Consider the following 25,525-nt stretch of genomic DNA (forward strand, 5'->3'; position numbering starts at 1 on the left):
TGACCAATCCATTAGTGCAATGGATGGCTGGAAGCATTTGTCTTTGCCTTTGCAATACCACAGAAGCAATGCATGGTCAATGTACAGCAATGACACACCTGTGTGAACAGCCAGGAGACCCCCCCCCCCCCCATGTTATGTTACATAGTTACATAGTTAGTACGGTCGAAAAAAGACATATGTCCATCAAGTTCAACCAGGGAATTAAGGGGTAGGGGTGTGGCGCGATATTGGGGAAGGGATGAGATTTTATATTTCTTCATAAGCATTAATCTTATTTTGTCAATTAGGAACATTCAGCACCCACCCGCTATCAAGGCAGCTGCCTATCATGTCATGCCCTACCTGCACAGGTGTGCTGGCTACTCAAATGATCCAATTAAGGAGGCCATTTAGTCAGCAGCAGCAGAAGTCCTGTGCCTGGACGCTCCAACAGCGGCCAGACACAAGCAGAAGCAGAAGCAGCAGAAGCAGCAGCAGCACCACCTTTTGTTTTTTGGCTGCAGCAGCAGCAAGGCCCACAGGGCTGGCTAGCTGGCTAGCCAGCAAGCAGGTAGCAATGAAAGTAGGAATCTTTCTTTTTAACCCTGTAAGGGGGTGGTGCACTGTACCCGAAGATACTGCCATATCGGGTCAATGCATAGGGCGACGGAAGCAAGCTTCGAAATCGGCCCCCGTTCTCAAAAATCCATTTAATATATGGTCCCCAGATAGGGGACGTATCAGATATTAAACTGATAAGAACAGATACTACACTTGATCTTAGCCAAAAGGCCGAGAAGCGATAACCGTGAAAGGGGCGGGCCCAACAAGGTGCCCTTCATGGGCACTATCACTGCTTGCTGTCAGGGAGGCTGCCAGACAATTTTCCATGCACACTCTGGGCTGGGGGGCAGTCAACCACCAGTACACACAGCAGAACCTAAACCCATACCATTATTGCTAAGCAGCAAGACAGGGGCCCATTGCACTCCCACGGGGCCTTTTTAAATGCAATCCATAACCCGGATTTGCCAGGAACCCTTCTTACTCCTCTTACTTGCATGTGACACTGGGCTTAGGATCTGCATAGGAAACACACACACAAGCACACACCTACCTTTGTTGCCTGCAGATGCCTCCTTGGCTGTCCCCAAACGGTATCAAACCAACACCCACGGGAAGCTGTAAGCATAGAGGACATGCCTGCACCCCATTGGACTTACCTGTGTGGGTTAAACCCGGGTTATTTGACAACCTATGGCGGTGATGGTTCTGCTCAGGCAGAGCAGTGCTGATGCTCCTCATAAAGCTGTCGCTGCTGTGAAGGTTCTAGGTGACATCACAAATCCCTATGGTTACATACACAACAAAGCTGGGTTGTTGTTGTTTACACTCTGCAAGGCCTGTGGAAGTGAGTGACATCATAGCACTGTAGTTCTGAGGGTTCTAGATGGATGCAACAATCTCCTGTTGCTTCTATGAAGGCCATAATAGACGACATCACCAAACAGCTCCATAGTCACATACACAGCAAAGGAGAGATGTTGTTTACACCTAGTGATGTCAGTGGTATTGAGTGACATCACAGCACAGTGCTAAGGCTCCTGGGCCTGGACACAGCAGCGGCTGCAATATCTCAACGGAGAATACGTTTATATATATGTGTGTGTGTGCGCGTATATATATATATATATATATATATATATATATATATATATATTTCTCCGCCGAAATCACTTTTAAACCCATTTCCACCTTTTTTTCCCTTCTCTTCCTCTTACTTTTTTTTCACGTTTTTTTACGTTTTTCTCCTTTTCGCCTCTTTTCTGGGCGTATTATTCTTCTTTTTCTTCTTTTTTTTCGTCTAATGCATACCCCATCAGTGCAGCAATGCTTATTCAATACCGCCAGCAGATGGAGACACTGGGGGATAATTTTCTAAGGATTTATACTGATTTTTCCTGTCTGAATTTGTCGCACAGAAAGTTGCAGGCCAAATATGTGTGACATTTCTGCGACTTTAGCTTCTAGAGCATTTTTACAACATTATACATAGGTGCTGAATACATAAAAAGCGACTGTTCAGCGACAGACAAGTCACATCGGCTGAAAGTAGGCCAGAATGTCAGTCCATGTTGGAGCAGGTTTAGATACAGTCTAAAGTATAGATCTCAAAGTCTGTGCACAGAATTTAGCAAGGGCCTCGCACCTTCTGATGCATCAGGTAGGTGCACAATAGCATAGCCTAACCCTCTGTACTTTGGTCTATATTGATGCGGGACATAGACAGCCAGCTGATGACCAATCCATTAGTGCAATGGATGGCTGGAAGCATTTGTCTTTGCCTTTGCAATACCACAGAAGCAATGCATGGTCAATGTACAGCAATGACACACCTGTGTGAACAGCCAGGAGACCCCCCCCCCCCCCCATGTTATGTTACATAGTTACATAGTTAGTACGGTCGAAAAAAGACATATGTCCATCAAGTTCAACCAGGGAATTAAGGGGTAGGGGTGTGGCGCGATATTGGGGAAGGGATGAGATTTTATATTTCTTCATAAGCATTAATCTTATTTTGTCAATTAGGAACATTCAGCACCCACCCGCTATCAAGGCAGCTGCCTATCATGTCATGCCCTACCTGCACAGGTGTGCTGGCTACTCAAATGATCCAATTAAGGAGGCCATTTAGTCAGCAGCAGCAGAAGTCCTGTGCCTGGACGCTCCAACAGCGGCCAGACACAAGCAGAAGCAGAAGCAGCAGAAGCAGCAGCAGCACCACCTTTTGTTTTTTGGCTGCAGCAGCAGCAAGGCCCACAGGGCTGGCTAGCTGGCTAGCCAGCAAGCAGGTAGCAATGAAAGTAGGAATCTTTCTTTTTAACCCTGTAAGGGGGTGGTGCACTGTACCCGAAGATACTGCCATATCGGGTCAATGCATAGGGCGACGGAAGCAAGCTTCGAAATCGGCCCCCGTTCTCAAAAATCCATTTAATATATGGTCCCCAGATAGGGGACGTATCAGATATTAAACTGATAAGAACAGATACTACACTTGATCTTAGCCAAAAGGCCGAGAAGCGATAACCGTGAAAGGGGCGGGCCCAACAAGGTGCCCTTCATGGGCACTATCACTGCTTGCTGTCAGGGAGGCTGCCAGACAATTTTCCATGCACACTCTGGGCTGGGGGGCAGTCAACCACCAGTACACACAGCAGAACCTAAACCCATACCATTATTGCTAAGCAGCAAGACAGGGGCCCATTGCACTCCCACGGGGCCTTTTTAAATGCAATCCATAACCCGGATTTGCCAGGAACCCTTCTTACTCCTCTTACTTGCATGTGACACTGGGCTTAGGATCTGCATAGGAAACACACACACAAGCACACACCTACCTTTGTTGCCTGCAGATGCCTCCTTGGCTGTCCCCAAACGGTATCAAACCAACACCCACGGGAAGCTGTAAGCATAGAGGACATGCCTGCACCCCATTGGACTTACCTGTGTGGGTTAAACCCGGGTTATTTGACAACCTATGGCGGTGATGGTTCTGCTCAGGCAGAGCAGTGCTGATGCTCCTCATAAAGCTGTCGCTGCTGTGAAGGTTCTAGGTGACATCACAAATCCCTATGGTTACATACACAACAAAGCTGGGTTGTTGTTGTTTACACTCTGCAAGGCCTGTGGAAGTGAGTGACATCATAGCACTGTAGTTCTGAGGGTTCTAGATGGATGCAACAATCTCCTGTTGCTTCTATGAAGGCCATAATAGACGACATCACCAAACAGCTCCATAGTCACATACACAGCAAAGGAGAGATGTTGTTTACACCTAGTGATGTCAGTGGTATTGAGTGACATCACAGCACAGTGCTAAGGCTCCTGGGCCTGGACACAGCAGCGGCTGCAATATCTCAACGGAGAATACGTTTATATATATGTGTGTGTGTGCGCGTATATATATATATATATATATATATATATATATATATATATATATATTTCTCCGCCGAAATCACTTTTAAACCCATTTCCACCTTTTTTTCCCTTCTCTTCCTCTTACTTTTTTTTCACGTTTTTTTACGTTTTTCTCCTTTTCGCCTCTTTTCTGGGCGTATTATTCTTCTTTTTCTTCTTTTTTTTCGTCTAATGCATACCCCATCAGTGCAGCAATGCTTATTCAATACCGCCAGCAGATGGAGACACTGGGGGATAATTTTCTAAGGATTTATACTGATTTTTCCTGTCTGAATTTGTCGCACAGAAAGTTGCAGGCCAAATATGTGTGACATTTCTGCGACTTTAGCTTCTAGAGCATTTTTACAACATTATACATAGGTGCTGAATACATAAAAAGCGACTGTTCAGCGACAGACAAGTCGCATCGGCTGAAAGTAGGCCAGAATGTCAGTCCATGTTGGAGCAGGTTTAGATACAGTCTAAAGTATAGATCTCAAAGTCTGTGCACAGAATTTAGCAAGGGCCTCGCACCTTCTGATGCATCAGGTAGGTGCACAATAGCATAGCCTAACCCTCTGTACTTTGGTCTATATTGATGCGGGACATAGACAGCCAGCTGATGACCAATCCATTAGTGCAATGGATGGCTGGAAGCATTTGTCTTTGCCTTTGCAATACCACAGAAGCAATGCATGGTCAATGTACAGCAATGACACACCTGTGTGAACAGCCAGGAGACCCCCCCCCCCCCCCCCCCATGTTATGTTACATAGTTACATAGTTAGTACGGTCGAAAAAAGACATATGTCCATCAAGTTCAACCAGGGAATTAAGGGGTAGGGGTGTGGCGCGATATTGGGGAAGGGATGAGATTTTATATTTCTTCATAAGCATTAATCTTATTTTGTCAATTAGGAACATTCAGCACCCACCCGCTATCAAGGCAGCTGCCTATCATGTCATGCCCTACCTGCACAGGTGTGCTGGCTACTCAAATGATCCAATTAAGGAGGCCATTTAGTCAGCAGCAGCAGAAGTCCTGTGCCTGGACGCTCCAACAGCGGCCAGACACAAGCAGAAGCAGAAGCAGCAGAAGCAGCAGCAGCACCACCTTTTGTTTTTTGGCTGCAGCAGCAGCAAGGCCCACAGGGCTGGCTAGCTGGCTAGCCAGCAAGCAGGTAGCAATGAAAGTAGGAATCTTTCTTTTTAACCCTGTAAGGGGGTGGTGCACTGTACCCGAAGATACTGCCATATCGGGTCAATGCATAGGGCGACGGAAGCAAGCTTCGAAATCGGCCCCCGTTCTCAAAAATCCATTTAATATATGGTCCCCAGATAGGGGACGTATCAGATATTAAACTGATAAGAACAGATACTACACTTGATCTTAGCCAAAAGGCCGAGAAGCGATAACCGTGAAAGGGGCGGGCCCAACAAGGTGCCCTTCATGGGCACTATCACTGCTTGCTGTCAGGGAGGCTGCCAGACAATTTTCCATGCACACTCTGGGCTGGGGGGCAGTCAACCACCAGTACACACAGCAGAACCTAAACCCATACCATTATTGCTAAGCAGCAAGACAGGGGCCCATTGCACTCCCACGGGGCCTTTTTAAATGCAATCCATAACCCGGATTTGCCAGGAACCCTTCTTACTCCTCCTACTTGCATGTGACACTGGGCTTAGGATCTGCATAGGAAACACACACACAAGCACACACCTACCTTTGTTGCCTGCAGATGCCTCCTTGGCTGTCCCCAAACGGTATCAAACCAACACCCACGGGAAGCTGTAAGCATAGAGGACATGCCTGCACCCCATTGGACTTACCTGTGTGGGTTAAACCCGGGTTATTTGACAACCTATGGCGGTGATGGTTCTGCTCAGGCAGAGCAGTGCTGATGCTCCTCATAAAGCTGTCGCTGCTGTGAAGGTTCTAGGTGACATCACAAATCCCTATGGTTACATACACAACAAAGCTGGGTTGTTGTTGTTTACACTCTGCAAGGCCTGTGGAAGTGAGTGACATCATAGCACTGTAGTTCTGAGGGTTCTAGATGGATGCAACAATCTCCTGTTGCTTCTATGAAGGCCATAATAGACGACATCACCAAACAGCTCCATAGTCACATACACAGCAAAGGAGAGATGTTGTTTACACCTAGTGATGTCAGTGGTATTGAGTGACATCACAGCACAGTGCTAAGGCTCCTGGGCCTGGACACAGCAGCGGCTGCAATATCTCAACGGAGAATACGTTTATATATATGTGTGTGTGTGCGCGTATATATATATATATATATATATATATATATATATATATATATTTCTCCGCCGAAATCACTTTTAAACCCATTTCCACCTTTTTTTCCTCCTCTTACTTTTTTTTCACGTTTTTTTACGTTTTTCTCCTTTTCGCCTCTTTTCTGGGCGTATTATTCTTCTTTTTCTTCTTTTTTTTTCGTCTAATGCATACCCCATCAGTGCAGCAATGCTTATTCAATACCGCCAGCAGATGGAGACACTGGGGGATTAATTTTCTAAGGATTTATACTGATTTTTCCTGTCTGAATTTGTCGCACAGAAAGTTGCAGGCCAAATATGTGTGACATTTCTGCGACTTTAGCTTCTAGAGCATTTTTACAACATTATACATAGGTGCTGAATACATAAAAAGCGACTGTTCAGCGACAGACAAGTCGCATCGGCTGAAAGTAGGCCAGAATGTCAGTCCATGTTGGAGCAGGTTTAGATACAGTCTAAAGTATAGATCTCAAAGTCTGTGCACAGAATTTAGCAAGGGCCTCGCACCTTCTGATGCATCAGGTAGGTGCACAATAGCATAGCCTAACCCTCTGTACTTTGGTCTATATTGATGCGGGACATAGACAGCCAGCTGATGACCAATCCATTAGTGCAATGGATGGCTGGAAGCATTTGTCTTTGCCTTTGCAATACCACAGAAGCAATGCATGGTCAATGTACAGCAATGACACACCTGTGTGAACAGCCAGGAGACCCCCCCCCCCATGTTATGTTACATAGTTACATAGTTAGTACGGTCGAAAAAAGACATATGTCCATCAAGTTCAACCAGGGAATTAAGGGGTAGGGGTGTGGCGCGATATTGGGGAAGGGATGAGATTTTATATTTCTTCATAAGCATTAATCTTATTTTGTCAATTAGGAACATTCAGCACCCACCCGCTATCAAGGCAGCTGCCTATCATGTCATGCCCTACCTGCACAGGTGTGCTGGCTACTCAAATGATCCAATTAAGGAGGCCATTTAGTCAGCAGCAGCAGAAGTCCTGTGCCTGGACGCTCCAACAGCGGCCAGACACAAGCAGAAGCAGAAGCAGCAGAAGCACGCAGCAGCACCACCTTTTGTTTTTTGGCTGCAGCAGCAGCAAGGCCCACAGGGCTGGCTAGCTGGCTAGCCAGCAAGCAGGTAGCAATGAAAGTAGGAATCTTTCTTTTTAACCCTGTAAGGGGGTGGTGCACTGTACCCGAAGATACTGCCATATCGGGTCAATGCATAGGGCGACGGGAAGCAAGCTTCGAAATCGGCCCCCGTTCTCAAAAATCCATTTAATATATGGTCCCCCAGATAGGGGACGTATCAGATATTAAACTGATAAGAACAGATACTACACTTGATCTTAGCCAAAAGGCCGAGAAGCGATAACCGTGAAAGGGGCGGGCCCAACAAGGTGCCCTTCATGGGCACTATCACTGCTTGCTGTCAGGGAGGCTGCCAGACAATTTTCCATGCACACTCTGGGCTGGAGGGGCAGTCAACCACCAGTACACACAGCAGAACCTAAACCCATACCATTATTGCTAAGCAGCAAAGACAGGGGCCCATTGCACTCCCACGGGGCCTTTTTAAATGCAATCCATAACCCGGATTTGCAGGAACCCTTCTACTCCTCCTACTTGCAATGTGACACTGGGCTTAGGATCTGCATAGGAAACACACACACAAGCACACACCTACCCTTTGTTGCCTGCAGATGCCTCCTTGGCTGTCCCAAACGGTATCAAACCAACACCCCACGGGAAGCTGTAAGCATAGAGGACATGCCTGCACCCCATTGGACTTACCTGTGTGGGTTAAACCCGGGATATTTGACAACCTATGGCGGTGATGGTTCTGCTCAGGCAGAGCAGTGCTGATGCTCCTCATAAAGCTGTCGCTGCTGTGAAGGTTCTAGGTGACATCACAAATCCCTATGGTTACATACACAACAAAGCTGGGTTGTTGTTGTTTACACTCTGCAAGGCCTGTGGAAGTGAGTGACATCATAGCACTGTAGTTCTGAGGGTTCTAGATGGATGCAACAATCTCCTGTTGCTTCTATGAAGGCCATAATAGACGACATCACCAAACAGCTCCATAGTCACATACACAGCAAAGGAGAGATGTTGTTTACACCTAGTGATGTCAGTGGTATTGAGTGACATCACAGCACAGTGCTAAGGCTCCTGGGCCTGGACACAGCAGCGGCTGCAATATCTCAACGGAGAATACGTTATATATATATGTGTGTGTGTGCGCGTATATATATATAATATATATATATATATATATATATATATATATTTCTCCGCCGAAATCACTTTTAAACCCATTTCCACCTTTTTTTCCCTTCTCTTCCTCTTACTTTTTTTTCACGTTTTTTTTACGTTTTTCTCCTTTTCGCCTCTTTTCTGGGCGTATTATTCTTCTTTTTCTTCTTTTTTTTCGTCTAATGCATACCCCATCAGTGCAGCAATGCTTATTCAATACCGCCAGCAGATGGAGACACTGGGGGATAATTTTCTAAGGATTTATACTGATTTTTCCTGTCTGAATTTGTCGCACAGAAAGTTGCAGGCCAAATATGTGTGACATTTCTGCGACTTTAGCTTCTAGAGCATTTTTACAACATTATACATAGGTGCTGAATACATAAAAAGCGACTGTTCAGCGACAGACAAGTCGCATCGGCTGAAAGTAGGCCAGAATGTCAGTCCATGTTGGAGCAGGTTTAGATACAGTCTAAAGTATAGATCTCAAAGTCTGTGCACAGAATTTAGCAAGGGCCTCGCACCTTCTGATGCATCAGGTAGGTGCACAATAGCATAGCCTAACCCTCTGTACTTTGGTCTATATTGATGCGGGACATAGACAGCTAGCTGATGACCAATCCATTAGTGCAATGGATGGCTGGAAGCATTTGTCTTTGCCTTTGCAATACCACAGAAGCAATGCATGGTCAATGTACAGCAATGACACACCTGTGTGAACAGCCAGGAGACCCCCCCCCCCCCCCCCATGTTATGTTACATAGTTACATAGTTAGTACGGTCGAAAAAAGACATATGTCCATCAAGTTCAACCAGGGAATTAAGGGGTAGGGGTGTGGCGCGATATTGGGGAAGGGATGAGATTTTATATTTCTTCATAAGCATTAATCTTATTTTGTCAATTAGGAACATTCAGCACCCACCCGCTATCAAGGCAGCTGCCTATCATGTCATGCCCTACCTGCACAGGTGTGCTGGCTACTCAAATGATCCAATTAAGGAGGCCATTTAGTCAGCAGCAGCAGAAGTCCTGTGCCTGGACGCTCCAACAGCGGCCAGACACAAGCAGAAGCAGAAGCAGCAGAAGCAGCAGCAGCACCACCTTTTGTTTTTTGGCTGCAGCAGCAGCAAGGCCCACAGGGCTGGCTAGCTGGCTAGCCAGCAAGCAGGTAGCAATGAAAGTAGGAATCTTTCTTTTTAACCCTGTAAGGGGGTGGTGCACTGTACCCGAAGATACTGCCATATCGGGTCAATGCATAGGGCGACGGAAGCAAGCTTCGAAATCGGCCCCCGTTCTCAAAAATCCATTTAATATATGGTCCCCAGATAGGGGACGTATCAGATATTAAACTGATAAGAACAGATACTACACTTGATCTTAGCCAAAAGGCCGAGAAGCGATAACCGTGAAAGGGGCGGGCCCAACAAGGTGCCCTTCATGGGCACTATCACTGCTTGCTGTCAGGGAGGCTGCCAGACAATTTTCCATGCACACTCTGGGCTGGGGGGCAGTCAACCACCAGTACACACAGCAGAACCTAAACCCATACCATTATTGCTAAGCAGCAAGACAGGGGCCCATTGCACTCCCACGGGGCCTTTTTAAATGCAATCCATAACCCGGATTTGCCAGGAACCCTTCTTACTCCTCCTACTTGCATGTGACACTGGGCTTAGGATCTGCATAGGAAACACACACACAAGCACACACCTACCTTTGTTGCCTGCAGATGCCTCCTTGGCTGTCCCCAAACGGTATCAAACCAACACCCACGGGAAGCTGTAAGCATAGAGGACATGCCTGCACCCCATTGGACTTACCTGTGTGGGTTAAACCCGGGTTGTTTGACAACCTATGGCGGTGATGGTTCTGCTCAGGCAGAGCAGTGCTGATGCTCCTCATAAAGCTGTCGCTGCTGTGAAGGTTCTAGGTGACATCACAAATCCCTATGGTTACATACACAACAAAGCTGGGTTGTTGTTGTTTACACTCTGCAAGGCCTGTGGAAGTGAGTGACATCATAGCACTGTAGTTCTGAGGGTTCTAGATGGATGCAACAATCTCCTGTTGCTTCTATGAAGGCCATAATAGACGACATCACCAAACAGCTCCATAGTCACATACACAGCAAAGGAGAGATGTTGTTTACACCTAGTGATGTCAGTGGTATTGAGTGACATCACAGCACAGTGCTAAGGCTCCTGGGCCTGGACACAGCAGCGGCTGCAATATCTCAACGGAGAATACGTTTATATATATGTGTGTGTGTGCGCGTATGTATATATATATTATATATATATATATATATATATATATATATATATATATATATATTTCTCCGCCGAAATCACTTTTAAACCCATTTCCACCTTTTTTTCCCTTCTCTTCCTCTTACTTTTTTTTCACGTTTTTTTACGTTTTTCTCCTTTTCGCCTCTTTTCTGGGCGTATTATTCTTCTTTTTCTTCTTTTTTTTCGTCTAATGCATACCCCATCAGTGCAGCAATGCTTATTCAATACCGCCAGCAGATGGAGACACTGGGGGATAATTTTCTAAGGATTTATACTGATTTTTCCTGTCTGAATTTGTCGCACAGAAAGTTGCAGGCCAAATATGTGTGACATTTCTGCGACTTTAGCTTCTAGAGCATTTTTACAACATTATACATAGGTGCTGAATACATAAAAAGCGACTGTTCAGCGACAGACAAGTCGCATCGGCTGAAAGTAGGCCAGAATGTCAGTCCATGTTGGAGCAGGTTTAGATACAGTCTAAAGTATAGTGCACAGAATTTAGCAAGGGCCTCGCACCTTCTGATGCATCAGGTAGGTGCACAATAGCATAGCCTAACCCTCTGTACTTTGGTCTATATTGATGCGGGACATAGACAGCCAGCTGATGACCAATCCATTAGTGCAATGGATGGCTGGAAGCATTTGTCTTTGCCTTTGCAATACCACAGAAGCAATGCATGGTCAATGTACAGCAATGACACACCTGTGTGAACAGCCAGGAGACCCCCCCCCCCCCCCCATGTTATGTTACATAGTTACATAGTTAGTACGGTCGAAAAAAGACATATGTCCATCAAGTTCAACCAGGGAATTAAGGGGTAGGGGTGTGGCGCGATATTGGGGAAGGGATGAGATTTTATATTTCTTCATAAGCATTAATCTTATTTTGTCAATTAGGAACATTCAGCACCCACCCGCTATCAAGGCAGCTGCCTATCATGTCATGCCCTACCTGCACAGGTGTGCTGGCTACTCAAATGATCCAATTAAGGAGGCCATTTAGTCAGCAGCAGCAGAAGTCCTGTGCCTGGACGCTCCAACAGCGGCCAGACACAAGCAGAAGCAGAAGCAGCAGAAGCAGCAGCAGCACCACCTTTTGTTTTTTGGCTGCAGCAGCAGCAAGGCCCACAGGGCTGGCTAGCTGGCTAGCCAGCAAGCAGGTAGCAATGAAAGTAGGAATCTTTCTTTTTAACCCTGTAAGGGGGTGGTGCACTGTACCCGAAGATACTGCCATATCGGGTCAATGCATAGGGCGACGGAAGCAAGCTTCGAAATCGGCCCCCGTTCTCAAAAATCCATTTAATATATGGTCCCCAGATAGGGGACGTATCAGATATTAAACTGATAAGAACAGATACTACACTTGATCTTAGCCAAAAGGCCGAGAAGCGATAACCGTGAAAGGGGCGGGCCCAACAAGGTGCCCTTCATGGGCACTATCACTGCTTGCTGTCAGGGAGGCTGCCAGACAATTTTCCATGCACACTCTGGGCTGGGGGGCAGTCAACCACCAGTACACACAGCAGAACCTAAACCCATACCATTATTGCTAAGCAGCAAGACAGGGGCCCATTGCACTCCCACGGGGCCTTTTTAAATGCAATCCATAACCCGGATTTGCCAGGAACCCTTCTTACTCCTCCTACTTGCATGTGACACTGGGCTTAGGATCTGCATAGGAAACACACACACAAGCACACACCTACCTTTGTTGCCTGCAGATGCCTCCTTGGCTGTCCCCAAACGGTATCAAACCAACACCCACGGGAAGCTGTAAGCATAGAGGACATGCCTGCACCCCATTGGACTTACCTGTGTGGGTTAAACCCGGGTTATTTGACAACCTATGGCGGTGATGGTTCTGCTCAGGCAGAGCAGTGCTGATGCTCCTCATAAAGCTGTCGCTGCTGTGAAGGTTCTAGGTGACATCACAAATCCCTATGGTTACATACACAACAAAGCTGGGTTGTTGTTGTTTACACTCTGCAAGGCCTGTGGAAGTGAGTGACATCATAGCACTGTAGTTCTGAGGGTTCTAGATGGATGCAACAATCTCCTGTTGCTTCTATGAAGGCCATAATAGACGACATCACCAAACAGCTCCATAGTCACATACACAGCAAAGGAGAGATGTTGTTTACACCTAGTGATGTCAGTGGTATTGAGTGACATCACAGCACAGTGCTAAGGCTCCTGGGCCTGGACACAGCAGCGGCTGCAATATCTCAACGGAGAATACGTTTATATATATGTGTGTGTGTGCGCGTGTATATATATATATATATATATATATATATATATATATATATATATATATATTTCTCCGCCGAAATCACTTTTAAACCCATTTCCACCTTTTTTTCCCTTCTCTTCCTCTTACTTTTTTTTCACGTTTTTTTACGTTTTTCTCCTTTTCGCCTCTTTTCTGGGCGTATTATTCTTCTTTTTCTTCTTTTTTTTCGTCTAATGCATACCCCATCAGTGCAGCAATGCTTATTCAATACCGCCAGCAGATGGAGACACTGGGGGATAATTTTCTAAGGATTTATACTGATTTTTCCTGTCTGAATTTGTCGCACAGAAAGTTGCAGGCCAAATATGTGTGACATTTCTGCGACTTTAGCTTCTAGAGCATTTTTACAACATTATACATAGGTGCTGAATACATAAAAAGCGACTGTTCAGCGACAGACAAGTCGCATCGGCTGAAAGTAGGCCAGAATGTCAGTCCATGTTGGAGCAGGTTTAGATACAGTCTAAAGTATAGATCTCAAAGTCTGTGCACCGAATTTAGCAAGGGCCTCGCACCTTCTGATGCATCAGGTAGGTGCACAATAGCATAGCCTAACCCTCTGTACTTTGGTCTATATTGATGCGGGACATAGACAGCCAGCTGATGACCAATCCATTAGTGCAATGGATGGCTGGAAGCATTTGTCTTTGCCTTTGCAATACCACAGAAGCAATGCATGGTCAATGTACAGCAATGACACACCTGTGTGAACAGCCAGGAGACCCCCCCCCCCCCCCCATGTTATGTTACATAGTTACATAGTTAGTACGGTCGAAAAAAGACATATGTCCATCAAGTTCAACCAGGGAATTAAGGGGTAGGGGTGTGGCGCGATATTGGGGAAGGGATGAGATTTTATATTTCTTCATAAGCATTAATCTTATTTTGTCAATTAGGAACATTCAGCACCCACCCGCTATCAAGGCAGCTGCCTATCATGTCATGCCCTACCTGCACAGGTGTGCTGGCTACTCAAATGATCCAATTAAGGAGGCCATTTAGTCAGCAGCAGCAGAAGTCCTGTGCCTGGACGCTCCAACAGCGGCCAGACACAAGCAGAAGCAGAAGCAGCAGAAGCAGCAGCAGCACCACCTTTTGTTTTTTGGCTGCAGCAGCAGCAAGGCCCACAGGGCTGGCTAGCTGGCTAGCCAGCAAGCAGGTAGCAATGAAAGTAGGAATCTTTCTTTTTAACCCTGTAAGGGGGTGGTGCACTGTACCCGAAGATACTGCCATATCGGGTCAATGCATAGGGCGACGGAAGCAAGCTTCGAAATCGGCCCCCGTTCTCAAAAATCCATTTAATATATGGTCCCCAGATAGGGGACGTATCAGATATTAAACTGATAAGAACAGATACTACACTTGATCTTAGCCAAAAGGCCGAGAAGCGATAACCGTGAAAGGGGCGGGCCCAACAAGGTGCCCTTCATGGGCACTATCACTGCTTGCTGTCAGGGAGGCTGCCAGACAATTTTCCATGCACACTCTGGGCTGGGGGGCAGTCAACCACCAGTACACACAGCAGAACCTAAACCCATACCATTATTGCTAAGCAGCAAGACAGGGGCCCATTGCACTCCCACGGGGCCTTTTTAAATGCAATCCATAACCCGGATTTGCCAGGAACCCTTCTTACTCCTCCTACTTGCATGTGACACTGGGCTTAGGATCTGCATAGGAAACACACACACAAGCACACACCTACCTTTGTTGCCTGCAGATGCCTCCTTGGCTGTCCCCAAACGGTATCAAACCAACACCCACGGGAAGCTGTAAGCATAGAGGACATGCCTGCACCCCATTGGACTTACCTGTGTGGGTTAAACCCGGGTTATTTGACAACCTATGGCGGTGATGGTTCTGCTCAGGCAGAGCAGTGCTGATGCTCCTCATAAAGCTGTCGCTGCTGTGAAGGTTCTAGGTGACATCACAAATCCCTATGGTTACATACACAACAAAGCTGGGTTGTTGTTGTTTACACTCTGCAAGGCCTGTGGAAGTGAGTGACATCATAGCACTGTAGTTCTGAGGGTTCTAGATGGATGCAACAATCTCCTGTTGCTTCTATGAAGGCCATAATAGACGACATCACCAAACAGCTCCATAGTCACATACACAGCAAAGGAGAGATGTTGTTTACACCTAGTGATGTCAGTGGTATTGAGTGACATCACAGCACAGTGCTAAGGCTCCTGGGCCTGGACACAGCAGCGGCTGCAATATCTCAACGGAGAATACGTTTATATATATGTGTGTGTGTGCGCGTATATATATATATATATATATATATATATATATATATATATATATATATTTCTCCGCCGAAATCACTTTTAAACCCATTTCCACCTTTTTTTCCCTTCTCTTCCTCTTACTTTTTTTTCACGTTTTTTTACGTTTTTCTCCTTTTCGCCTCTTTTCTGGGCGTATTATTCTTCTTTTTCTTCTTTTTTTTCGTCTAATGCATACCCCATCAGTGCAGCAATGCTTATTCAATACCGCCAGCAGATGGAGACACTGGGGGATAATTTTCTAAGGATTTATACTGATTTTTCCTGTCTGAATTTGTCGCACAGAAAGTTGCAGGCCAAATATGTGTGACATTTCTGCGACTTTAGCTTCTAGAGCATTTTTACAACATTATACATAGGTGCTGAATACATAAAAAGCGACTGTTCAGCGACAGACAAGTCGCATCGGCTGAAAGTAGGCCAGAATGTCAGTCCATGTTGGAGCAGGTTTAGATACAGTCTAAAGTATAGATCTCAAAGTCTGTGCACAGAATTTAGCAAGGGCCTCGCACCTTCTGATGCATCAGGTAGGTGCACAATAGCATAGCCTAACCCTCTGTACTTTGGTCTATATTGATGCGGGACATAGACAGCCAGCTGATGACCAATCCATTAGTGCAATGGATGGCTGGAAGCATTTGTCTTTGCCTTTGCAATATCACAGAAGCAATGCATGGTCAATGTACAGCAATGACACACCTGTGTGAACAGCCAGGAGACCCCCCCCCCCCCCCATGTTATGTTACATAGTTACATAGTTAGTACGGTCGAAAAAAGACATATGTCCATCAAGTTCAACCAGGGAATTAAGGGGTAGGGGTGTGGCGCGATATTGGGGAAGGGATGAGATTTTATATTTCTTCATAAGCATTAATCTTATTTTGTCAATTAGGAACATTCAGCACCCACCCGCTATCAAGGCAGCTGCCTATCATGTCATGCCCTACCTGCACAGGTGTGCTGGCTACTCAAATGATCCAATTAAGGAGGCCATTTAGTCAGCAGCAGCAGAAGTCCTGTGCCTGGACGCTCCAACAGCGGCCAGACACAAGCAGAAGCAGAAGCAGCAGAAGCAGCAGCAGCACCACCTTTTGTTTTTTGGCTGCAGCAGCAGCAGCAAGGCCCACAGGGCTGGCTAGCTGGCTAGCCAGCAAGCAGGTAGCAATGAAAGTAGGAATCTTTCTTTTTAACCCTGTAAGGGGGTGGTGCACTGTACCCGAAGATACTGCCATATCGGGTCAATGCATAGGGCGACGGAAGCAAGCTTCGAAATCGGCCCCCGTTCTCAAAAATCCATTTAATATATGGTCCCCAGATAGGGGACGTATCAGATATTAAACTGATAAGAACAGATTTTTTTTTTTTTTTTTTTTTTATCTAAAGCCGAGGAACGTGCTTTCGATTCACCCAAAGTGCAAGAAAAAGTGCAAACGTGTTACACTAAAAAAACGTGCACAAAGGATGCGGTCTATCGCAAGCCCTTCTCCGATAGGAGAGAGGCCCCCCAACAAACCTTACCCTTCGCCTCCGGACCAAAAGGTACCTGCGAGGTTCCAGGTTCGATGTCCCTTTTCGCCGAAGCTACTAGGGGACCACAAATGCTCCCGGCATCCCCCTTGGCGTTAGCCAAGGTATCTGCCCGCAGAGCCGATTACGGTAGGTACCCTGCCAAAGCAGGAGTACCCGGGGTGTTTGCAGGGAGGTGCGGAACCTAATGGCCACACACACCTCCCCTAGACCGCCAGGAGGGACACCCAGAAGGGCTACCGCATCCTGACCAATCCTGTGAACACACAACACGCAAAAAGTGACACAGTGAGACAAAAAAGAAATAAATAAGTGAATGTGTGCAGATATACTGCCCGGACATCCGGCCGGATCTATAAAAAATTTCTCTGATCCTAGCCAGAAGGCCGGGAATCAAGAGGTGAGTGCCACAAGGTGAAGAGATTATGGTGCCCGTGCTTCAACTCAGTGAGCCTATTCTCCCAGTGAGTTTCGGCACCTCGGGGTCACCACTCCCCGAGGCACAAAGTACCTCGGCTCTAGACCCTCTCAGTCTCATGGCGAGACCCGGAGGGAACAGGTCACATCGGGGCAGCCGTCGAGCTGATTCCTCAGAACCAGCCCCGGAAAGCCCTGGTACACCTGCATCCTCCATGCAGCACCCATCCCCACCAGCCCCATACCGGCGTTACTGTCCACCGGCATGAAAAACTGATAAGAACAGATACTACACTTGATCTTAGCCAAAAGGCCGAGAAGCGATAACCGTGAAAGGGGCGGGCCCAACAAGGTGCCCTTCATGGGCACTATCACTGCTTGCTGTCAGGGAGGCTGCCAGACAATTTTCCATGCACACTCTGGGCTGGGGGGCAGTCAACCACCAGTACACACAGCAGAACCTAAACCCATACCATTATTGCTAAGCAGCAAGACAGGGGCCCATTGCACTCCCACGGGGCCTTTTTAAATGCAATCCATAACCCGGATTTGCCAGGAACCCTTCTTACTCCTCCTACTTGCATGTGACACTGGGCTTAGGATCTGCATAGGAAACACACACAAGCACACACCTACCTTTGTTGCCTGCAGATGCCTCCTTGGCTGTCCCCAAACGGTATCAAACCAACACCCACGGGAAGCTGTAAGCATAGAGGACATGCCTGCACCCCATTGGACTTACCTGTGTGGGTTAAACCCGGGTTATTTGACAACCTATGGCGGTGATGGTTCTGCTCAGGCAGAGCAGTGCTGATGCTCCTCATAAAGCTGTCGCTGCTGTGAAGGTTCTAGGTGACATCACAAATCCCTATGGTTACATACACAACAAAGCTGGGTTGTTGTTGTTTACACTCTGCAAGGCCTGTGGAAGTGAGTGACATCATAGCACTGTAGTTCTGAGGGTTCTAGATGGATGCAACAATCTCCTGTTGCTTCTATGAAGGCCATAATAGACGACATCACCAAACAGCTCCATAGTCACATACACAGCAAAGGAGAGATGTTGTTTACACCTAGTGATGTCAGTGGTATTGAGTGACATCACAGCACAGTGCTAAGGCTCCTGGGCCTGGACACAGCAGCGGCTGCAATATCTCAACGGAGAATACGTTTATATATATGTGTGTGTGTGCGCGTGTATATATATATATATATATATATATATATATATATATATATATATATATATATATTTCTCCGCCGAAATCACTTTTAAACCCATTTCCACCTTTTTTTCCCTTCTCTTCCTCTTACTTTTTTTTCACGTTTTTTTACGTTTTTCTCCTTTTCGCCTCTTTTCTGGGCGTATTATTCTTCTTTTTCTTCTTTTTTTTCGTCTAATGCATACCCCATCAGTGCAGCAATGCTTATTCAATACCGCCAGCAGATGGAGACACTGGGGGATAATTTTCTAAGGATTTATACTGATTTTTCCTGTCTGAATTTGTCGCACAGAAAGTTGCAGGCCAAATATGTGTGACATTTCTGCGACTTTAGCTTCTAGAGCATTTTTACAACATTATACATAGGTGCTGAATACATAAAAAGCGACTGTTCAGCGACAGACAAGTCGCATCGGCTGAAAGTAGGCCAGAATGTCAGTCCATGTTGGAGCAGGTTTAGATACAGTCTAAAGTATAGATCTCAAAGTCTGTGCACCGAATTTAGCAAGGGCCTCGCACCTTCTGATGCATCAGGTAGGTGCACAATAGCATAGCCTAACCCTCTGTACTTTGGTCTATATTGATGCGGGACATAGACAGCCAGCTGATGACCAATCCATTAGTGCAATGGATGGCTGGAAGCATTTGTCTTTGCCTTTGCAATACCACAGAAGCAATGCATGGTCAATGTACAGCAATGACACACCTGTGTGAACAGCCAGGAGACCCCCCCCCCCCCATGTTATGTTACATAGTTACATAGTTAGTACGGTCGAAAAAAGACATATGTCCATCAAGTTCAACCAGGGAATTAAGGGGTAGGGGTGTGGCGCGATATTGGGGAAGGGATGAGATTTTATATTTCTTCATAAGCATTAATCTTATTTTGTCAATTAGGAACATTCAGCACCCACCCGCTATCAAGGCAGCTGCCTATCATGTCATGCCCTACCTGCACAGGTGTGCTGGCTACTCAAATGATCCAATTAAGGAGGCCATTTAGTCAGCAGCAGCAGAAGTCCTGTGCCTGGACGCTCCAACAGCGGCCAGACACAAGCAGAAGCAGAAGCAGCAGAAGCAGCAGCAGCACCACCTTTTGTTTTTTGGCTGCAGCAGCAGCAAGGCCCACAGGGCTGGCTAGCTGGCTAGCCAGCAAGCAGGTAGCAATGAAAGTAGGAATCTTTCTTTTTAACCCTGTAAGGGGGTGGTGCACTGTACCCGAAGATACTGCCATATCGGGTCAATGCATAGGGCGACGGAAGCAAGCTTCGAAATCGGCCCCCGTTCTCAAAAATCCATTTAATATATGGTCCCCAGATAGGGGACGTATCAGATATTAAACTGATAAGAACAGATACTACACTTGATCTTAGCCAAAAGGCCGAGAAGCGATAACCGTGAAAGGGGCGGGCCCAACAAGGTGCCCTTCATGGGCACTATCACTGCTTGCTGTCAGGGAGGCTGCCAGACAATTTTCCATGCACACTCTGGGCTGGGGGGCAGTCAACCACCAGTACACACAGCAGAACCTAAACCCATACCATTATTGCTAAGCAGCAAGACAGGGGCCCATTGCACTCCCACGGGGCCTTTTTAAATGCAATCCATAACCCGGATTTGCCAGGAACCCTTCTTACTCCTCCTACTTGCATGTGACACTGGGCTTAGGATCTGCATAGGAAACACACACACAAGCACACACCTACCTTTGTTGCCTGCAGATGCCTCCTTGGCTGTCCCCAAACGGTATCAAACCAACACCCACGGGAAGCTGTAAGCATAGAGGACATGCCTGCACCCCATTGGACTTACCTGTGTGGGTTAAACCCGGGTTATTTGACAACCTATGGCGGTGATGGTTCTGCTCAGGCAGAGCAGTGCTGATGCTCCTCATAAAGCTGTCGCTGCTGTGAAGGTTCTAGGTGACATCACAAATCCCTATGGTTACATACACAACAAAGCTGGGTTGTTGTTGTTTACACTCTGCAAGGCCTGTGGAAGTGAGTGACATCATAGCACTGTAGTTCTGAGGGTTCTAGATGGATGCAACAATCTCCTGTTGCTTCTATGAAGGCCATAATAGACGACATCACCAAACAGCTCCATAGTCACATACACAGCAAAGGAGAGATGTTGTTTACACCTAGTGATGTCAGTGGTATTGAGTGACATCACAGCACAGTGCTAAGGCTCCTGGGCCTGGACACAGCAGCGGCTGCAATATCTCAACGGAGAATACGTTTATATATATGTGTGTGTGTGCGCGTATATATATATATATATATATATATATATATATATATATATATATTTCTCCGCCGAAATCACTTTTAAACCCATTTCCACCTTTTTTTCCCTTCTCTTCCTCTTACTTTTTTTTCACGTTTTTTTACGTTTTTCTCCTTTTCGCCTCTTTTCTGGGCGTATTATTCTTCTTTTTCTTCTTTTTTTTCTTCTAATGCATACCCCATCAGTGCAGCAATGCTTATTCAATACCGCCAGCAGATGGAGACACTGGGGGATAATTTTCTAAGGATTTATACTGATTTTTCCTGTCTGAATTTGTCGCACAGAAAGTTGCAGGCCAAATATGTGTGACATTTCTGCGACTTTAGCTTCTAGAGCATTTTTACAACATTATACATAGGTGCTGAATACATAAAAAGCGACTGTTCAGCGACAGACAAGTCGCATCGGCTGAAAGTAGGCCAGAATGTCAGTCCATGTTGGAGCAGGTTTAGATACAGTCTAAAGTATAGATCTCAAAGTCTGTGCACAGAATTTAGCAAGGGCCTCGCACCTTCTGATGCATCAGGTAGGTGCACAATAGCATAGCCTAACCCTCTGTACTTTGGTCTATATTGATGCGGGACATAGACAGCCAGCTGATGACCAATCCATTAGTGCAATGGATGGCTGGAAGCATTTGTCTTTGCCTTTGCAATACCACAGAAGCAATGCATGGTCAATGTACAGCAATGACACACCTGTGTGAACAGCCAGGAGACCCCCCCCCCCCATGTTATGTTACATAGTTACATAGTTAGTACGGTTGAAAAAAGACATATGTCCATCAAGTTCAACCAGGGAATTAAGGGGTAGGGGTGTGGCGCGATATTGGGGAAGGGATGAGATTTTATATTTCTTCATAAGCATTAATCTTATTTTGTCAATTAGGAACATTCAGCACCCACCCGCTATCAAGGCAGCTGCCTATCATGTCATGCCCTACCTGCACAGGTGTGCTGGCTACTCAAATGATCCAATTAAGGAGGCCATTTAGTCAGCAGCAGCAGAAGTCCTGTGCCTGGACGCTCCAACAGCGGCCAGACACAAGCAGAAGCAGAAGCAGCAGAAGCAGCAGCAGCACCACCTTTTGTTTTTTGGCTGCAGCAGCAGCAAGGCCCACAGGGCTGGCTAGCTGGCTAGCCAGCAAGCAGGTAGCAATGAAAGTAGGAATCTTTCTTTTTAACCCTGTAAGGGGGTGGTGCACTGTACCCGAAGATACTGCCATATCGGGTCAATGCATAGGGCGACGGAAGCAAGCTTCGAAATCGGCCCCCGTTCTCAAAAATCCATTTAATATATGGTCCCCAGATAGGGGACGTATCAGATATTAAACTGATAAGAACAGATACTACACTTGATCTTAGCCAAAAGGCCGAGAAGCGATAACCGTGAAAGGGGCGGGCCCAACAAGGTGCCCTTCATGGGCACTATCACTGCTTGCTGTCAGGGAGGCTGCCAGACAATTTTCCATGCACACTCTGGGCTGGGGGGCAGTCAACCACCAGTACACACAGCAGAACCTAAACCCATACCATTATTGCTAAGCAGCAAGACAGGGGCCCATTGCACTCCCACGGGGCCTTTTTAAATGCAATCCATAACCCGGATTTGCCAGGAACCCTTCTTACTCCTCCTACTTGCATGTGACACTGGGCTTAGGATCTGCATAGGAAACACACACACAAGCACACACCTACCTTTGTTGCCTGCAGATGCCTCCTTGGCTGTCCCCAAACGGTATCAAACCAACACCCACGGGAAGCTGTAAGCATAGAGGACATGCCTGCACCCCATTGGACTTACCTGTGTGGGTTAAACCCGGGTTATTTGACAACCTATGGCGGTGATGGTTCTGCTCAGGCAGAGCAGTGCTGATGCTCCTCATAAAGCTGTCGCTGCTGTGAAGGTTCTAGGTGACATCACAAATCCCTATGGTTACATACACAACAAAGCTGGGTTGTTGTTGTTTACACTCTGCAAGGCCTGTGGAAGTGAGTGACATCATAGCACTGTAGTTCTGAGGGTTCTAGATGGATGCAACAATCTCCTGTTGCTTCTATGAAGGCCATAATAGACGACATCACCAAACAGCTCCATAGTCACATACACAGCAAAGGAGAGATGTTGTTTACACCTAGTGATGTCAGTGGTATTGAGTGACATCACAGCACAGTGCTAAGGCTCCTGGGCCTGGACACAGCAGCGGCTGCAATATCTCAACGGAGAATACGTTTATATATATGTGTGTGTGTGCGCGTATATATATATATATATATATATATATATATATATATATATATATATATTTCTCCGCCGAAATCACTTTTAAACCCATTTCCACCTTTTTTTCCCTTCTCTTCCTCTTACTTTTTTTTCACGTTTTTTTACGTTTTTCTCCTTTTCGCCTCTTTTCTGGGCGTATTATTCTTCTTTTTCTTCTTTTTTTTCGTCTAATGCATACCCCATCAGTGCAGCAATGCTTATTCAATACCGCCAGCAGATGGAGACACTGGGGGATAATTTTCTAAGGATTTATACTGATTTTTCCTGTCTGAATTTGTCACACAGAAAGTTGCAGGCCAAATATGTGTGACATTTCTGCGACTTTAGCTTCTAGAGCATTTTTACAACATTATACATAGGTGCTGAATACATAAAAAGCGACTGTTCAGCGACAGACAAGTCGCATCGGCTGAAAGTAGGCCAGAATGTCAGTCCATGTTGGAGCAGGTTTAGATACAGTCTAAAGTATAGATCTCAAAGTCTGTGCACAGAATTTAGCAAGGGCCTCGCACCTTCTGATGCATCAGGTAGGTGCACAATAGCATAGCCTAACCCTCTGTACTTTGGTCTATATTGATGCGGGACATAGACAGCCAGCTGATGACCAATCCATTAGTGCAATGGATGGCTGGAAGCATTTGTCTTTGCCTTTGCAATACCACAGAAGCAATGCATGGTCAATGTACAGCAATGACACACCTGTGTGAACAGCCAGGAGACCCCCCCCCCCCCCCCCCCATGTTATGTTACATAGTTACATAGTTAGTACGGTCGAAAAAAGACATATGTCCATCAAGTTCAACCAGGGAATTAAGGGGTAGGGGTGTGGCGCGATATTGGGGAAGGGATGAGATTTTATATTTCTTCATAAGCATTAATCTTATTTTGTCAATTAGGAACATTCAGCACCCACCCGCTATCAAGGCAGCTGCCTATCATGTCATGCCCTACCTGCACAGGTGTGCTGGCTACTCAAATGATCCAATTAAGGAGGCCATTTAGTCAGCAGCAGCAGAAGTCCTGTGCCTGGACGCTCCAACAGCGGCCAGACACAAGCAGAAGCAGAAGCAGCAGCAGCACCACCTTTTGTTTTTTGGCTGCAGCAGCAGCAGCAAGGCCCACAGGGCTGGCTAGCTGGCTAGCCAGCAAGCAGGTAGCAATGAAAGTAGGAATCTTTCTTTTTAACCCTGTAAGGGGGTGGTGCACTGTACCCGAAGATACTGCCATATCGGGTCAATGCATAGGGCGACGGAAGCAAGCTTCGAAATCGGCCCCCGTTCTCAAAAATCCATTTAATATATGGTCCCCAGATAGGGGACGTATCAGATATTAAACTGATAAGAACAGATACTACACTTGATCTTAGCCAAAAGGCCGAGAAGCGATAACCGTGAAAGGGGCGGGCCCAACAAGGTGCCCTTCATGGGCACTATCACTGCTTGCTGTCAGGGAGGCTGCCAGACAATTTTCCATGCACACTCTGGGCTGGGGGGCAGTCAACCACCAGTACACACAGCAGAACCTAAACCCATACCATTATTGCTAAGCAGCAAGACAGGGGCCCATTGCACTCCCACGGGGCCTTTTTAAATGCAATCCATAACCCGGATTTGCCAGGAACCCTTCTTACTCCTCCTACTTGCATGTGACACTGGGCTTAGGATCTGCATAGGAAACACACACACAAGCACACACCTACCTTTGTTGCCTGCAGATGCCTCCTTGGCTGTCCCCAAACGGTATCAAACCAACACCCACGGGAAGCTGTAAGCATAGAGGACATGCCTGCACCCCATTGGACTTACCTGTGTGGGTTAAACCCGGGTTATTTGACAACCTATGGCGGTGATGGTTCTGCTCAGGCAGAGCAGTGCTGATGCTCCTCATAAAGCTGTCGCTGCTGTGAAGGTTCTAGGTGACATCACAAATCCCTATGGTTACATACACAACAAAGCTGGGTTGTTGTTGTTTACACTCTGCAAGGCCTGTGGAAGTGAGTGACATCATAGCACTGTAGTTCTGAGGGTTCTAGATGGATGCAACAATCTCCTGTTGCTTCTATGAAGGCCATAATAGACGACATCACCAAACAGCTCCATAGTCACATACACAGCAAAGGAGAGATGTTGTTTACACCTAGTGATGTCAGTGGTATTGAGTGACATCACAGCACAGTGCTAAGGCTCCTGGGCCTGGACACAGCAGCGGCTGCAATATCTCAACGGAGAATACGTTTATATATATGTGTGTGTGTGCGCGTATATATATATATATATATATATATATATATATATATATATTTCTCCGCCGAAATCACTTTTAAACCCATTTCCACCTTTTTTTCCCTTCTCTTCCTCTTACTTTTTTTTCACGTTTTTTTACGTTTTTCT

The 25,525-nt window shown here is 46.3% G+C and overlaps 12 non-coding genes across 12 annotated transcripts; all 12 read right to left on the reverse strand.

Annotated features, from left to right (window-relative positions):
• Nucleotides 1-595: 595 nt before the first annotated feature.
• LOC130329773 (U2 spliceosomal RNA) lies at nt 596-786 on the reverse strand. The gene has a single exon (XR_008873271.1). It is a non-coding gene; the product is annotated as a U2 spliceosomal RNA (small nuclear RNA).
• Nucleotides 787-2,876: 2,090 nt separating this feature from the next.
• On the reverse strand, nt 2,877-3,067 carry LOC130329774 (U2 spliceosomal RNA). The gene has a single exon (XR_008873272.1). It is a non-coding gene; the product is annotated as a U2 spliceosomal RNA (small nuclear RNA).
• Nucleotides 3,068-5,165: 2,098 nt separating this feature from the next.
• On the reverse strand, nt 5,166-5,356 carry LOC130329775 (U2 spliceosomal RNA). The gene has a single exon (XR_008873273.1). It is a non-coding gene; the product is annotated as a U2 spliceosomal RNA (small nuclear RNA).
• Nucleotides 5,357-7,438: 2,082 nt separating this feature from the next.
• Nucleotides 7,439-7,631, reverse strand: LOC130329701 (U2 spliceosomal RNA). Its single transcript, XR_008873221.1, has one exon. It is a non-coding gene; the product is annotated as a U2 spliceosomal RNA (small nuclear RNA).
• A 2,097-nt stretch (nt 7,632-9,728) lies between these two features.
• Nucleotides 9,729-9,919, reverse strand: LOC130329776 (U2 spliceosomal RNA). The gene has a single exon (XR_008873274.1). It is a non-coding gene; the product is annotated as a U2 spliceosomal RNA (small nuclear RNA).
• A 2,095-nt stretch (nt 9,920-12,014) lies between these two features.
• Nucleotides 12,015-12,205, reverse strand: LOC130329777 (U2 spliceosomal RNA). Its single transcript, XR_008873275.1, has one exon. It is a non-coding gene; the product is annotated as a U2 spliceosomal RNA (small nuclear RNA).
• A 2,101-nt stretch (nt 12,206-14,306) lies between these two features.
• On the reverse strand, nt 14,307-14,497 carry LOC130329780 (U2 spliceosomal RNA). The gene has a single exon (XR_008873277.1). It is a non-coding gene; the product is annotated as a U2 spliceosomal RNA (small nuclear RNA).
• A 2,099-nt stretch (nt 14,498-16,596) lies between these two features.
• On the reverse strand, nt 16,597-16,784 carry LOC130329712 (U2 spliceosomal RNA). Its single transcript, XR_008873228.1, has one exon. It is a non-coding gene; the product is annotated as a U2 spliceosomal RNA (small nuclear RNA).
• A 693-nt stretch (nt 16,785-17,477) lies between these two features.
• On the reverse strand, nt 17,478-17,665 carry LOC130329729 (U2 spliceosomal RNA). Its single transcript, XR_008873238.1, has one exon. It is a non-coding gene; the product is annotated as a U2 spliceosomal RNA (small nuclear RNA).
• A 2,100-nt stretch (nt 17,666-19,765) lies between these two features.
• Nucleotides 19,766-19,956, reverse strand: LOC130329781 (U2 spliceosomal RNA). Its single transcript, XR_008873278.1, has one exon. It is a non-coding gene; the product is annotated as a U2 spliceosomal RNA (small nuclear RNA).
• Nucleotides 19,957-22,045: 2,089 nt separating this feature from the next.
• LOC130329782 (U2 spliceosomal RNA) lies at nt 22,046-22,236 on the reverse strand. Its single transcript, XR_008873279.1, has one exon. It is a non-coding gene; the product is annotated as a U2 spliceosomal RNA (small nuclear RNA).
• A 2,094-nt stretch (nt 22,237-24,330) lies between these two features.
• LOC130329783 (U2 spliceosomal RNA) lies at nt 24,331-24,521 on the reverse strand. The gene has a single exon (XR_008873280.1). It is a non-coding gene; the product is annotated as a U2 spliceosomal RNA (small nuclear RNA).
• Between the last annotated feature and the right edge of the window lie 1,004 nt (nt 24,522-25,525).

Source organism: Hyla sarda, unplaced genomic scaffold (assembly GCF_029499605.1).
Source record: "Hyla sarda isolate aHylSar1 unplaced genomic scaffold, aHylSar1.hap1 scaffold_321, whole genome shotgun sequence".
NCBI lineage: Eukaryota > Metazoa > Chordata > Amphibia > Anura > Hylidae > Hyla > Hyla sarda.